Raw genomic sequence first — 17413 nt, 5'->3', positions numbered from 1 at the left:
TCAAAATCGGAGCCAGCACTGCGTCGGTGACGGTTTCCAGCTTTCGGTCGATCATTTGGACGATCAGAAGTTCATCCTCTTCGCACAAGTTTCAGCTCGATTAACTCCACTAACTATTCGTAATACTAACAATTCATAGCTAACTGTGTTGTAATAATTTACTTTCTCGCATTTTTTATTTTCTGTATTGTGTGTTTAATCGTATTGTTCACGTTTTATGTTAAAAAATCGAAAAATCCAAAAAAAAATGAAACCCGATGCGATTCCAACGGTCGCCGTTTAAGAAACCCTTTTCACACACTCACAAGCTTACTCTTGGGCTTCCTTATAATGAGCCCATTTATTTATTGTTTCAGGGTTTAGGCTCATTCAAATCTTTTGCCAGCTTTGGCTTTTCAGTTTAAAAACATTTTCAAAGGGACGTGTCAGTCTCGAAGCCTCCCGCCTAGGTCGAGCAAGAGATGGCAAGACACGCCAATCTAAAATCAACAAAACAGACTTTCCCCTTTTCTTTTGGGAAAACTACGTGGATTCTGATTTCTCCATTGCGCCTTGGAGATACGTAGGCATGAAGTCTACGACTTTATCGAGTCCAAAAGCAATAAAATCAAGTTCTTTTCTCATCTCCCCAATCAAACGATCAAAGCGAAAAAAGCAAAGCATTCACATAAACATAAGCAAAAAGGTTCCTGTGGAGTACCACAGATGTAGAGGGTGCTAATACCTTCCCTTTGTATAACCAACCCCCGAACCCGTAACTCTAAAGGGATTTATTGTTATTTTTCCCTTCCTATTTTTTGGATAAAATAAAAGACGGTGGCGACTCTTGCATTTAAAATATTTTTCAAACGGGTTAAGTTCAATCAATACTTAATCTCGTGAAAAATCCCGCCGCGACACGTAGGCACGAGATGCGATGTCTTGTCGAGTTTGATTGACGACTAACATTTAATCCTTGCTGGTTTTCGCCCTCGTTGCGATTCCTTTCTCTTGCCCTAGTTGCAATCGAGACCCTTCTTCTTTTCGTGTGTGTGTGTTAGGAGTTGGATGTAAGACCATTGATTGGCTATCCGTTTCCTATTTTGTTTTGAGGAGTTAGATGTAAGACCATTGATTGGCTTTCTGTTTCCCATTTGTGTTCGGAGTCGGATATAAGTCCATTTATTGGCATTCTGTTTCCTGTTATGTATTTCTTTTGACGTCTCAGCGTCTTTTCAGCGTTTTGTTTAGGCGTGCGTTAGCCGAGCTACGAGTGCTCTGATTCTTACTCTGGTTAGAGAAGATACGTATGCATAGGATGCGATATCCTAGCGAGCATGTTTCCCATTTCCCCGAACTACGTTGACTCTGATGTTTGTTTCTGACAAAATACGTAGGCCCAAGATGCGACATCTTGCCGAGTCCACTTCCTCCATCTTCTTTCACCTGTTTTATTATTCCAGTGTGTGTGCATTCTTTGAGCAGTTTCTTAGCAACCTTATTCTATTCTTTTGAGCATGGATCCCGTCGAGTACGACGGACGTGAGGGGTGCTAATACCTTCCCCTTGCGTAACTGACTCCCGTACCTAGTAATCTCTGGTCGTAAGACCATTCCTTTCCCTTTTTCAGGTTTACTTCGAGCGTTTCCTTTCCCTCCTTTGGGATAAATAACGCACGGTGGCGGCTCTGTGTCTTTTCCCGCCGGTTGTTTTTCGCGTTGCGACAATATGATGCACAACGAGATTGAGGTATATGTTGACGATATGATCGCTAAGTTAATATTGGAGGCCGTACTCCCTGTAGAGGTGGAGATCCCATCAATGAGATTCTTGATGGAAGCCAAGTTGACTGATGCTGAATGGGTTCAAAGTCGTTATGACCAGCTGAACTTGATTGAAGAGAAGAGATTAACTGCCATGTGCCATGGCCAGTTATATCAGCAAAGGATAAAGAAAGCTTTTGATAAGAAGGTCAAGCCTCGTGTGTTCCGAGAAGGTGACCTTGTGCTCAAGAAAGTTTTGTCTTTCGCGCCCGATTCTAGGGGCAAGTGGACTCCGAACTATGAGGGTCCGTATGTTGTTAAGAGAGCCTTTTTAGGCGGTGCTTTGATACTTACCACTATGGATGGGGAGAATTTCACTCGTCCTGTGAATTCAGATGCAGTCAAGAAATACTTCGCCTAAAAATATTAAAAACTGAATAGCTCGCTAAGTTGAAAACCCGAAAGGGCGGCTTAGGCAAAAATGAGCGTCTCGGTGGATTGAAAACCCAAAAGGGCGGTCCAGGCAAAAGTTAGAGACATGAAAAATGAATATAGGTATCCCGCTAGATTGAGTACCTCATCCTGGGGCAATCTAGGCAAAAATTATGGATTTGGCAAGTAACTGCATCCTGACAAGACTTTGTTCTACAACTGTCGTCCGTCAGAGATCCTTGCTCATTATCAGTCAAAGCTTCAAATACATCGGATTCAGAATTGGTGGAGAAATGGTCATTATGTTCAATGTAGCCCTTTTCCAATATATATCACCAATTTCAAATTTGTAAAGATCTATGGAGTCTTGCCGATCGCAGACTACCATTCTATCAAATAAATTTGAGCCTTTTATCCATCTATTGGCACTCTTATCTGTTTCTATTCAACAAATGTTTTGCATGTTTTGATTAAGAAAATATCATTGTTTTAAACAATCAAGTATTTTAGAATTTGTTTTTAAACAAAGTGAACATTCATAATGAGGAAAGGATACTTAGGAGATCCTCAGTGCTCTCCCAAGGGTGGTACGATCCCCAACAGGGTAAGATTTTGTCCATATTCCTGGCATGACTGTATCTCCTCCCTCCGGAACCTTTTGTGGTTTATCCTACCAAGTGGATATCTTGTTGAGAGTCACCTCTCTTCCCTCCAGCAGAGTAGCAATCTTTCTTCCTCAGCAGCTTGGATCTCTTTGGGCAAGAGCGGTATTTGGTGGTTGATCCCGATAAATCCTTTATCTCCTCGGATAGATTCCCCAGTAGAGTTGTTGGTGTGGTGGGCCTTGTCTGTGATAACTCTCGTCCCCAGCTGGAATGGTTGATGATTCATCCCTTGCAGAGTTCTTTGCTTCCTGGTATCTCTGATCCCCAGCAGATTGGGTACTCCCTGGTGAACTTGGCTTTCTCTCTTGAGATGTAATACCGGGTGGTTGATTCCTGGACCTGGTTGTGTTAGATATGTCTGTCTGTCAGCATACATCATACATAAACCACGCATATTCATGCATAATTATAACATTCAGATATTCATGTTGCATTCTTTGCCATATATCATTGTTTGCTGTCTCCTGCTATTTGGTGATATACTTCCCCAAGCAGACGTGTGTGTCTGATCTCTCCATATAGAGTCAGCTCCATAGGCAGAAAGCGTCTATCCTTTCTTCCATATTCCCCACCGGGTTATATCCTCGTGGATGTCAATTGATTTTGTTCCTTCCCGACACATATATCGGGATGGTTTTCCCCATTGAGTTATATCCTCACTGGGACAAGTCTTGATTTGGTGTGCCTATCTAGTTTGATCCTAGATCGGTCTCTTGAGACTCTTTTCCTATTTCCCCGTGGTAAATGAATAATTGCTCAATAATTAGTAATTATTATCCCTGGCGGAGGCTGTGTTTCTCTACCCTCATACCGGTAGTTGTAAACCCTATTTCTTCCCTTTTTGCAGAGTAACTATTTTTGCTCATCTTTAATTGGTGACAGTTATCTTCATCCATTATTCGGTGATGATATCCCCTCATCTTCTTGGATAATTTCCCTGATTACGCAATTTATCCCTAGCGGGTCATCTCTCGTCTACCTTGTTGTTGTTGGTAACGATTGTTTCTCCTCTGAATTGGTCATCAATATATACCTAGTTTCGGTATCCCGGTGCCTTTTCTTTTCGGTCGATTTATCCTTTATTAACCCAGTAACCGGTTGTTGATAATCGTCCATGCGAGTATATTATCTACGTTCTGACGGTAATAGATAGTATATCTCATGCACTCTCGGGTCTGAAGCCTTTTGTTCTTCCCCAGTTGAGTAAGATTCGTATCCCCTTTGTGGAGTCGAATATCCATCCTGTAATCGAGTTTGCTTTTAGCCCTCTTTTGGATGATGAGTGTTTTGGGAATATTCCCCAATTCACGCCTTGGTTGGTCACCTATTATATGCCCAGTAACCGGTATCCCTGGTGTTCCTTCCTCTCTGCTCCCTATTATGACTTTTTGTCCCCTGTGGAGTCAGAATCCCTGAGTTGAAGTATACCTTTTAGGTTTTCCTCAGACGTTTTGAAGTTTTGATATCTCTCACCCTTATGCCGGTTTTGGATATTCATCTCTTCCTGAGCATGTTGTATCTCTCACCCTCATACCTGGCGTTCAGATCCCATGTCTCGTTGAGCTTATTACCCAGTAAACCGGTAATACCTCGTCCCGCTGTTTCCCCAGGAGTGTCCTTTTAGATATCCCCAGCGAAGGCCCTTAGTGGATTGTTTTCATCCGGATTTTTATCCGAAGTATCCGTTGTGGATAGTTTTGTTGTATTGGCATATTCCCCAATACATGTATCTTCGAGTCAGCTCGAGTCTTTCCATTGGATCTTTTCCCTTTGGAATTTTGTTCCCCAAGCTTTGAGTCGTGACCTGCTCGTGCATTTTTATCCCTTTTCTATCCCCAGGAGAGTCCCCAGGGTCTTGGTCTCATGGAGTGAATTGCTCATATGGATTATCAGTGGCTTCTGATTTCTTTGCTTTTGTGGACACATATCTCCACAGAGTACTACCATTTTTCATACCTACATTTGCATCATGAGGTCTCTTAGGGACCAAAATTCGTCTCTTTGTTATTATTTAAGCCCATTTTACCCCGTCGAGACGAAGATTTTAACCTTCACTTCTCCGGCTAGAATGACCTTAAATAGGGGCATCTGTAAGACCCCAATTTTGACCCTAAGATCCCTCATGGCATCATAACATTGCATTTGCATTGCCTCAAGGATCCTTAGCATCTTGGTTCCCTTTGCATTTGGATGGGACTCCTTGTGATTGGTTTGAGATCACCAAGCATGCTTGAATTATACATCATTGTTTCTCTTACTTTTGTTTACTAACCAAAAGCACAAAAATGTGTCACTAACATCTTTTGTTTGAAGCTTGAGTATCATCCAAGACACTATGTGGGTTCTATTTAGATGATCAGTCAACACAAGGGAATGGCTTGAGATACTTCCAACAGGTTCAAATGGGGTCTATTCGTCAGTCAAAACGTTAATCTTGAAGGAGCAAAAGTTTGTTCATGAGCTGTCATGCTCGCTAGGTGAGCAGAATGGGTCGCCTAGCGAGTCCCAAGAAAAGCCACCAGAATCACCTACGCTCAGAGGAATTTCTTCAACTGTCATGCTCGCTAGGCGAAGCCCACGTGTTAAAAAAAAGAACGAAAAAAAAAACGAAAAACGAAAAACGAAAAAATAAATAAATAAAATATAACAGAAATTTTTTGGACTTGGGCCTCTCTCATTTGAGCCCACAGGTCCACAAAAATTAGGTTATAAATTCAGAGTTTCAGTGAAACAAAAGTGACTTCTATTCCTATTACCCTGGCAGGAAAAAGATAGTGAGAGAAGAGCTAACAGAGTTCAGAGCAACCTCCAGAGACTGAAGGGAACTCATCGGCAAAGAACCAATTCCCTCTCATATAAACCCTCAGATTTCTTTGCAACTCTTGATTACCCTATCTTGTTTCTCTAACCTGTTTGTTGAATTTTGTTTTGTGAGGGCTCATATGACCCTTGCAGAGATGGCTTGCCTGGTGTTCCACTTTGTTTGTGGGATACCACCTGGAGGTTTATTCCGATTACCTGTACTGACTCACTTTCTTTGATGGTGCTAGCTTGAGAGATCTCTAGGTTTCTTATCTCTTTAATTGCTGTTACTTCGGATCTTTATCCGCGTGGTACTTTACTTTTCCCGCATGTTACCGATTTCTTAGGTTTCGTATAGCCTTTCGTGGCATGTCATTTAAGGTAGCGCGGTTCCTTCATCTAAGATTGCCTTTTTGCATGAGCATCCCTAAACACCCCAAACTCATTGATTTTTCTTCTCCTAAGAACACGTTATCTCCTTCTACTACAGGCGAGTAAGTCTCCAAAGGTCGAGCATCCGGTAGATTGCGTAGTAACGTCGTTCACCCCAAAACACAACCCTTACCCCATAGGTGGTCGAACTACGTTTTGCTCTGATTTTCATCCCATATGAGATACGTAGGCATAAGACGCGATGTCTTAGCGAGCACACTCCTCTTTAACCCATAGGTAGCCGAGCTACGAAGACTCTGATTCTCAAATTCAGATGAGATACGTATGCAGTGGATGCGACGTCCGTGCGAGTCATTTTCTTTTGACCCTTCTTTTAGTAATTAGTACATTAGATAAACATGCACGCTTTTCTCATCCCTTCAATCATGTTTGCACAAATAAATTTTCAAAAAAAAAACAACAACCTTTGCAACAAATGTGAAAAGGGCTCCCTAGGAGTACCTAGGATGTTTTGGGTGCCTAACACCTTCCCATTGCATAACCAACCCCCTTACCCAGATCTCTGACATTTTTACTAGTTTTTGATTCGATAAAACTTTTAGGTTTTTGTTCGCTTTCTAACCATTCCTTTGGATAAGTAGAAGTGTGGTGGCGACTCGACTTGTATGATTTACCTTGGATTTAGTCAATATCTCTAATGGTAACGAATACCCCGCTACAGTAGGAATCAATGGAACTCATATATGATGTTCATAACCATTCTTGAATCAATTCTCGATTGTGCTCTTTGTTCCTGAGGGTCTCAAACCCTAGATGCGAACTTGATGAATCAATGAGATCATGCCCTACCTGCAAAAGAGTTAGACAAATACAAAGACATATTTTTGGGTAGTTTTGTTAGTGAAATGATAAAATACAAGTATGATATAATCACAAAATGCTTGGTGATCTCTCCCAAAACAAACCCAATGAAAGAGGGGTAAAGAAGATGCCAAGACATGATCCTAATGCTAATGCTTATGATGGAATTGCATGAGGGATCTTAGAGTCAAAATTGGGGTCTTACATATAGGTAAGGGGGTTGGTTACACAGAGGGAAGGTATTAGCACCCAAAGTGTCCTTGGTACTCCCAGGGAGCCCTTTTTTGTGTGCAAGTGTTTTTGTTGAAAAAATGTTTGATAAAAATGCAATGGGGGGATTAAAATGCAATTGGGGTCTTATATTTTTTTGTTTGACAAGAGCTCCGATCTTATGCCTACATACCAACATAAAAGTGAGGGATTAAAACCCCGTAGTTCGTGGTAAAAATTTCAAAGAAGTTGATGAATTGATTTTAACAAAAGTCTAGTAGAGAAAGGCACAAAGATGGCCAAAGATTTGAATGGGATTGTTAGTTCTTTTTGTATTTTTGAAATTAAAGTCAATATGGTTAAATTCATTCACAAGTTTGATTTAAGAAAAAGTTTAAAAATTCAATGGCATAAGGCCAAAATTTCTAATCATTAAGACATGTCTAAGTTGAAAACACAAACAATAAAGGTTTTGGAAAGAGGGAGTGATTTTAAAATTAAAGAAGTGGGAGGAGATGAAGAGGCTACCCTAGAAAAAAACTAAAAGTTAAGAGTTAAAAAGATCTGACCATTGGGGTGCAATCCACAAGACAAGAATGTCAGATAGAAACCCATTTCCTTTGGAATTTTGAGCAGACAACAAGCATAAGCAATATCCAAGCAAACCATATGAAGACCAAGGAATCAAACAAAGATATCCATAATATCCAAGCAAGCACTCCAATAGCTAACAGTCTTCTATGTCTTCCCATGTATCAGATGAAAATATTCCTTGGCAAATTCCCAGAAACAATCATCAGATATCAACAATGATAACATTATAACAATCAAGCATAGAGGAAAAGTGACAGATGAACCAAGGGAACTCAAGGTTTACATCAGATGAAAGGCACAATCAAGGATAACTCAGTCTCAGATAGTGGCATTGACCAAGTCCTTAAAACATAGAGAATGTTGCCTAATTCTAAGTCCAAGAGTTCAGATCAAGTCCAACAGCCCACCAACATATTTTTTAGAGTTTTTATTGTTATTAAGTATTTTCAGGTCCTAAGACCATAAACAGAAAGAAATCACAAGCACACAATATATACAATCACAAGATTGGCTCAAGTAAACAAAAAATGAAAATGACTGAAACATAAACATCTGGCATGAATTGTAAATGACAATGAATGATAAAGGTACTAAAATTTAAACTACATTAAGTAAATGACTTCACAATAAAGCAATATTAATGAAATGTTAGTCAAATGTTAGTGAAGAGTGTCAATTGTTTAAGTCATTCTTTGGAGAACACTCAACCATCCATTCACAAGTATAAAGATATGAACCAAGACATCATCCATGAGAAAGGCTCCAACTTGGATAAATCAACAAGTATGCCACTAGCTCTCATAAATCGAAAAAAAGGCCAAGTCTATATGTAGCGGTGTATTCGTCGCTATATGATTTATCGATTAAACAATAAGCAAGGTATACAATGATTTTCGAGTCGCCACCGCACTTTTATTTATCCAAAGGACTGGCTAAAAAGCGAACAAAAGCCTAAGAAGTTTTACACGTAGAAAACTAATAAAAAGATCAGAGAGTCTGGGTAAGGGGTAAATTACGCAATGGGAAGGTGTTAGGCACCCATCACGTCCTAGGTACTCCTAGGGAGCCCTTTTCACACTTGTTGTATAAAATTGTTATTTGTTATGACATAAATATTGTGCAAACATGATTGGGATGATGAGAAAAGAATATACAATTTTTATTGGGTTTGAACGGATGAACCCGTTGCCTACGTACCTTCCATCAAAGGTAAGGATCCAAACGCCGTAGTTCGGCTAAAAGATTTCCAAAAGTTGGTGGATTCAGTTTTAAACACAAGCACTGAGGCTCTTCATTATCAATGGGAGAAAACTCGACCAAGACCAACATCCACCATGCGAGGATAGCTTCGACGTACTAGAGGGGTTAGCCCGGTTTTCAGTACGGAAGTCTTACTGTCGACTCACTAAAGATAAGGTGAGGTTTACATCAACCACAATGATAATTGAAACCTATGGCTAATGCATGAAAAGATTAACAATGGACAAAGCCAAAACAATTGAATGAGTGAAGTTAATTGATTGTGATTGTGAAAGTGGAGTCAAAGTATGATTAAGATTAATTCAAAGAAGTATTATGAAATGGAGTTTGAAAAAAAGTCAAGGACTTGGGGTCCAGGTTTTTAGTTTGAAAACATGAAGATGTTTGCACAATATCTATCTCAAGTTTGAAATCAAAGTGTGAAAAGGTTTAGGACATAATGAGGATGAATGGATGGAGATGGATTGTAAAACTTCTTAGAAGGTTCACTTCTTGAAATCATATAGAAGATGATTCAAGTGTGTCCTTTGGAATGGAAATGGATAATAATAATGTAAGCAAACAAATGATACCGGATGCCACTCAATGGTCTTACTCCAATCTCACAAACAAAAAGCGGATACCGGATACCAATAGATGGATTTACACCAATCTCCTAAAACAGAAATGGATATCAGAGGCCACTCAATGGACTTATACTAATCTCCAAAACAAAATGAAACTTGGATACCGGATGCCAATCTGTCTGGACTTATACCAATATCCAACATATGATCATAGGAAAGCAAATGCCAACTTACAGGGACTTATAATTGCATCCTCACATAAACAAACAGAAGCAAAACATGGATGTCAGATGCCAATTTATCTGGGCTTACTCTAACCTCCACAGTATGGTCCTAGGAATACAAATGCCAACTTGCAGGGACTTACAGTTGTACCCTCACATAGAATCAGACAAAGCAACTTATGATCATAGGAAAGCAAATGCCAACTTGCAGGGACTTACAGTTGCATCCTCACATACAATAAACAAATGCATCAAGCAAAGATAAGATGAGTGGCCAATGTGATGGTCTTATACTCACTTCCATATCCTAGGAGCAATGGCCAATGGATGGTCTTACAATTGTCCTCAATGGGTAAACAACAATGATAAGTCACAAAGACAAATGAAATGGTTATGCATTAATGAGCAATAAATGATGATGAGTGCATAGAGCATACAAGCAAACATGTGCATATGAAACAACAAGCAATCAATGAAGTCAATCAGCACACACTATAACCAAACAAGGAGGCTCATACAAAAGGGTTAGGCATTGAAGCCAACTGGAATAGGGTCATAGGTGCTCTTAACCTTGCCATTGAGGGGCTAAGGTGAAGCAGATGAAAGGAGATGAGGGGTGTGCCTCATTGCTCTTATCCCTGATCAGGGAGAGCATTTGAATATCAGAAGGTGTGGGAGTTCAGAAAGTAGGAACTCTCTCCACAGATTATTGACTCAATAGATCTTGGGCTTGGATCTCAATGCTACAACCATGTAATGGGAGCAAGGAGAAGACTCACAGAATAGTTGGAGATAGGTTGCTTATCTCTTTGATCTACCAATTGCCTTGTTTAAAGGACTTTTCCTGCTTGGGACAAATATAAACACACACAAGCATTGCCTCTTAAGGAGGACTTCAGACAGTTGCCTGGCCAAGTAACATGCCAGGTCTTCCAGACTACATGAAGAAAAAGGGATTATACCTCAAAGCAAATTGCTATTAAAGCAAAGCAAAGCAAGTTCAAAGAACTAAGCAACTAATGGTACCTGAAATAGTCAAACAGATCAGTACATAATTCAAAAGATAAGCAAAAGGAGGTAGGAATCAACAGTCAAAACAGACAGACAAGTGTGCAAAGCACAAGACTCAAATCATATGATTCAAGCCACCTACAAAACCCAGAGGTTAGCTCATGATAAACAAATAAACTCAATCAAATTGTAATGATCTCTTTGAAGCATTTGTGCTTAACCTGAAAACAGGAACTCAAACATAAGCAACAAGACCACTAGGACAAGCCTAGGGTCAAAATGAGATGAGAAAGTCAAAACAGCAAGGGATAGTCAACCAAAATCAAGTTTAAACATTTAAGAAGCAAACTCAATTGGTCCCACATTCATATCATTCATCATCATGATTTCATAAGCAAAAGAAGTCAAAGCATGGCAAATGAAAGCTCATAGAAGTCAACAGCAAGACTTAGCTCAAAACCAATCATAATCAATTCCAAAAATCATCAAATAATTCATGATCAATCATAATCCATAACATGACATGCATATCAAATTTCAGCTCAATTGGATCATGGGAAGATAGTCAATGAAAATCAGAAAGTCAAAACAATTTTAAGCATGCTCAAAGAAGTCAAACAATCATGTATCATCTTCAAAAATTCATAAGTCAGTGATAACAAATGATAAATGAATGGGATCAACACCATGACAAAGCTTAAGATGTCTAGTAATCACATGTAAAATTTCATGATCATCCAATAAAGTATGAGAATTTCACAAATGGAATGGCAACATGTATCACACAAGTCAACATTTTGGTCAAACAGGGGATAAAATCTCAAAAAATTAGGAAATCCCTCAAATAATTCCAAGAAAATTCACATGTGAACTAGACATACAAGAGTAGGTTAATGCAAAAATTCAGATCCATTGGAGTTCAGGAAGCATGTCATCAAAAATCATGAAATTGCATAGCATTGGTGTGACACAAATTGTCTCACCCTAATTCAAAAATTCATAACTCCCAAACCAGATAAGATAAATGCACAAACTCTACATCAAAATCACCATGAATGAGTCTAGTTTGTGTACAAAAAATTTCAGATCAATTGGATATATCCTCATCATTTCACAATTGAATTGGCAAGATGTACAAAATATGCATACATGTCAAAAACCCTAATGTCATTAAAAACCCAGCCATCCAAAAAATCAGAAAAAATCATGATAAAAAAGTAGACATTCATATGAACAATATGCAAAAATATTCATGAATTTTGGAATTAAAATGAGTGAATTATGATTTTTGGAAGATGAGGTATCAATTTGGAACAAATGAACAAAATAAACATGGTTTAGTAGGTCAAAGTGGTTGACCGGTGGCATAATGGTAAATATGGGGCTCATTAATCAAAACGGTGCGCATTAGGGCGAGGCAGGGAAATGTTCTGATTGGCCCATGCCAATAGAACAGTAACAGCATACATGCAACACGTAAAAAAATCAAGTTTCTGGAAATAATTAGGGTTTGCTAGAGTACAGGATTTGTGAAGGCTACAGTGAAGCTTCATCACTCTCATTCAATCGAAAATTTCAAAGTACCCAGAAATCACAACTAACCACACCAATCGAACCAGCAAAGTATGAATAGCACAAATCCAGCAATAGATTTCATTAAATCATCTCAATCAAAGCAAATCGAGCAAGAACATGTTTGAGCATAGAATTTAAAATCCAGATTTCTCTTAACACAAACAACCATTTCAAGTGACACAAAGTTCAATGGAATCAGCATCAAAAGATCTATCCTAAGCACCTCATGATTTTGGAAATAAAGAAGGTCGAAAACTTACTTGTATTTGAAGAAAAGAGTGAAACAGTTGTTATCTTGGTGATGTAGGCTCAAACAGATGAAGATTATGGTTGGTAATGATGACTGGAGGATGGCTTGTAGCTCAACAACTCTTGGAAACGCCCAAATCGAAAATCACCATTGTTGGGTTCATGGAGAAACAGAACTTGAAATGCTGTTCCAGCTGGTGTTTGATACTTCAAATTGCTTCTAAATGATGGCCAGGTGATGAAGCAACAAAGGAATCCTCGGGCTCTTTGGAGTTTTTTTTGCAGAAAAAACAAAGATGAGGAAATGGTGATTTTAGAGAAATGAAATATCTGTGTGTAATGAGGCTGCCGCTAGGGTTCAATTTGCAGAAAAAGTGTTTATATACATCTGTTTTAACTTGGCTAAACAGATGCTAAACACTATTATCTCAAATTAAGTAAATTGCCATTTTGCTAATTTTCCAACAAATGCACATGGAGGGTGTGTGTTCTGCCCGAGTTTGGGCCTTGCACAAGCTTCAAATAACATTCCAAGCAAGTTCCAATTGGCCAAATGTTTAAAAAATGCCTAATTCAAAAAGTCAACTTTGCACCATACTTGAATTTAATTAATGCAAGTCCAAAAAGGCCATTTTGAATGGTGAGGTTTTGGTGCATGAGGATGACATTTTTGGAAAGAGGGGATCAAATATGACTTGTAGGAAAAAACCCCACCAAATTTGGCCAAATGGTTTGAGAGATATGGCCTTTTGAAGTTCACAAATTTTTGAGAATGATTTGATCATAACTTGCCAACCATACATGGGAATTGAGTGTTCTTGGACTTTTTGGAAATGGGAGAACAAGATCTTCAACTTTCATGTTGGGCAAAAATTCATTTGAAGCTTGTACCATGATGTAAGATTAAGATCAAGAAGTTTCCATTTTTGGCAAATTTGAATTACAGGTCAACTTTCTATTTTGGGAAATTTCTGTTTGACTTTATTTTCTTCATTGTGGATGCTTGACATGATATATGAAGCTTGTATAGGCATGAATGAGACCTCTCAGACCAAATTCCATCACCAAATCACTGATTAAATGGACAGTTGACCAAGTTTGACTTTCTAGGGTTTTGCCTGACTGAAGCATGTTCTGGTGAATTCCAAACCCTAATTCCTTGAGATCTTGATTCCAAATGGTATCTCAACATATATGAACCCTTGATGATTGATCATGGTGCCCAAATTCTGCAAGAATGGCCACCATCCACTGCAATGACTGACTTTGACTGATTTTGACCTAATTGCTGATGGTTGCTTCATCTGCAAGTAACATGGTTAGCTGACAATATTTTTGTACTTTTTGGTTAGTAAACAAATGAAAAGCAAAAATATACAAATGCAAAACATGCTTGGTGATCAAGAACCACACTCACAAGGTGACCCACCCACTAGGAGGGAAGCTAAGGCATGCAATGATCCTTGAGGCCATGATATGATATGATATGGGCCATGAGGGATCTTAGGGCCAAAATTGGGGTCTTACAGATGCCCCTATTTAAGGTCATTCTAGCCGGAGAAGTGAAGTTTAGAAATCTTCATCTTGACGCGGTAGAATGGGCTTAAATAACAGTAATGAGACAAATTTTGGTCCCTAAGAGACCTCATGATGCAAATGTATGTATGCAAAAGACACAAATTCTGTGGGGAATGTGATTCACACAGAAGAAAAGACGATCCATCGGAGTAACACACTCACCAGGAACAGAGACTCTGACAAGACTCTAGTTGGGGATAATAAAAGAGAAAGAAATGCGTGAACAAGACACGACTCTGGTTAGGGAAATACAGAAATCAAACTGGAGACCTCACTGGGGAGTGAAAGACTCACACTGGGGAAAAGAAATCCAAAGGAAAATAAATCCATTGGAGAGACACAAGCTGACTCCTGGGGAGAAGCAACAGGAAAACTTCACTGAGGAAGCACCAAAGAAATGAGGTGTCACCGGTATAAGGGTAACAAACTCAGGAAGGAACACCAAGGATACCGGTTTGTAGGTATGTAACAGGCGACCGACCAAAGACGTGAATTGGTGTGTGTTCCAAAACACTCATCATCCTGAAGAGAGCGAAAGCAAACTTGTTTATAGGATGGATATTTGATTCTGTAAAGAATGCAAATCTTACTCAGTTGGGGAAACAAACAAAGTATTCGACAAGAGAGTGCATGAGATATATTATCTATAGCCGTCAAAACGTAGATAATGTACTCGCATGGAAAATTATCCTGAACCGGGTTGTAGGTTGTTTGTAGGATAAAATCCGAAGACGTGAATTGGTTTGTGTTCCAAAACACTCATCATCCTGAAGAAAGCTAGAACAACAGACTTGTTTATAGGATGGACATTTGATTCTGTAAAGAATGCAAATCTTACTCGACGGAGAAAACAATCAAAAGATTGACCCAAGAGCGAAAGAGACATAATATCCATTACCGGCAGACCGTGGATAGTATACTCAAAAGGAAAAGACACCAGAGATACCAAAGTATATAATAGGTGACTAACCAAAGACGTGAATTGGTATATATGCCAAAACACTCATCATCCGAAAGGAGGGCTTGAAAAAGCAAATCGACTTACAGGATGGACATTCGAATCCACAACGGGAAAACGAATCTTACTCAACTGGGGACACAAACCCAAAGAGTGCATGAGATACAATATCCATTACCGGCAGACCGTGGATAAGACACTCGCATGAGATATATTATCTATTACCGTCAGAACGTAGATAATAAACTCGTATGGTAAGAAACACCAGAGATATCGGTTACTGGGTATATAATAGGTGATCTACTGAAAACGTGAGTTGGTATATATGCCAAAACACTCATCATCCAGAACACAAACTGGTTAAAGGATGGATATTCGATTCTACAAAGAATACGAATCTTGCTCAGCTGGGGAAAATCAACAAAGGATTCCAACTAAAGAGCGCATGAGACATATTATTCATTACCGGCAGACCGTGAATAATATACTCGAAAGGAAAAGACACCAGAGATACCGAAGTATATAATAGGTGACTAACCAAAAAGAGAGACAATCGATACCAAGCATCCGGGTAAACGAAAGACAACTCAAAGGATAAATTGCAAGCATCCGGCAATTATCCAACAACCAAGAAATATTCGATTCCACAGAGGGAAATAACGAATCTTACTCGACCAGGGAAACACGAAAGGCTTCAACTGAAGAGTGCATGAGATATATTATTCATTACCGGCAGACCGTGAATAATATACTCGCATGGAAGATTATCCTCAACCGGTTACTGGGTTAATAAAGGATAAATCAACCGAAAAGAAAGGCATCGGGATACCAAACTAGGTATATAATGATGACCAATCAAAGGGAGCAACAGACATTACCAACAAAGGGGGTAAATGAAAGGAGATCTGCTGAGGATTCATTGGTGAGAATCAATGATCCGGGGAACACAATCACTGACACCGGGTGAAAGGACCCACTGGGGATAAAATTGCTAGCATACGGCAATTATCCACAAAAGATTTGCTGGGGATATAAGTGCTGATCTGAGCAACTTATCCAAGCAAAGGAAAATCGACATCAAGAACTAGATGAAGATAACCACAAGGGGGAAATTGTCATCGGTTGGGATGAACAACAAAGTTAACTCTGCAAGTGGAGAGAACAGGGTTTACAACTACCGGTTTGTAGGTAGAAAAACCGCAAAGATAGGACTTACGACTGCTGGTTTGTAGGAAGAGGGCCAAAAGGGTGGAGGATAACCACAAAATTAGGGTTTACATCTACCGAATACGGGGTAGAAGACCAACAACTCCGCGTGGGGATAGAACAAATCACAAATCCGCGCGGGAAACCAAAATAGGGTTGATAACAAACCACAAACTGCTGGAGAGCAGGAAAATAGGATTTACAAATACCGACTGTTAGGTAGAAAACCAACAACCCTGGCTGGGGAATAAAAGGTGTATAACCACAAATTCTGTCAAGAAAGCCAGGAAAAATAGGACTTATAACCACCGGTATGAGGGTAGAGGCCCAAAAATTCCGCTGGGGAACAACCCACTGGGAAGCACAAGACTTTTGACAAATAGCCAATTCGGGAATAATCCGAAAAGACGGACTGAATCAAGACACGTCCTAATGAGAATGTAACTCAAATAGGAAAATCCATCCCAATATGTGTTGGGAGGAAACGGAAGAAACCGTCATCCACGAGGATATATCTCAGTGGGGAACTGCAGAAGGAAAGACCAACACTTTCTGCTTATGGGGCTGACTCTATATGGAGAGATTTTATAACACCCGACATCTGCTAAGGGAAGATCTATAAAGAAGATCTGTATCACCCGTTGCAGGAGACACGACAAACAAAAGATATATGGCAAGAAATGCAACATGAATATTTGAATGTTTATGAGTATGCATGAATATGCGTGATTTATATTTGATGAATGCTGACAAAACAGATAATTCTAACACAAACAGGTCCAGGAACCAAACGCCCGGTATTATACTTCCAGGGGAAAACCAACTGGAGAGCCAATCTGCGGAGATCTACATGCTGAGAAGCAAAGATCTGCGGGTACTGCTGAAGAAGCAGAGGATCAGAGATATCAGGAAACAGCCCAATCAGGGTACAAAAAGTCACAACGGGCAAAAGACAGCCACCAAGACAAATCTGTCGGGGGACCAGAGAAAATCTCAAAGTATCTGCAGGGGATCCCAGTGTCGACTGAGAAACAAAAGGTGCATTGCATAAGCACGAACTGCTGTAGAAGCAAATCCACATAACTCC

The sequence above is a fragment of the Lathyrus oleraceus genome, chromosome 4, assembly GCF_024323335.1.
Source record: "Lathyrus oleraceus cultivar Zhongwan6 chromosome 4, CAAS_Psat_ZW6_1.0, whole genome shotgun sequence".
In the NCBI taxonomy this organism is placed as follows: domain Eukaryota; kingdom Viridiplantae; phylum Streptophyta; class Magnoliopsida; order Fabales; family Fabaceae; genus Lathyrus; species Lathyrus oleraceus.
Note: the sequence above shows the minus strand (reverse complement) of the source record.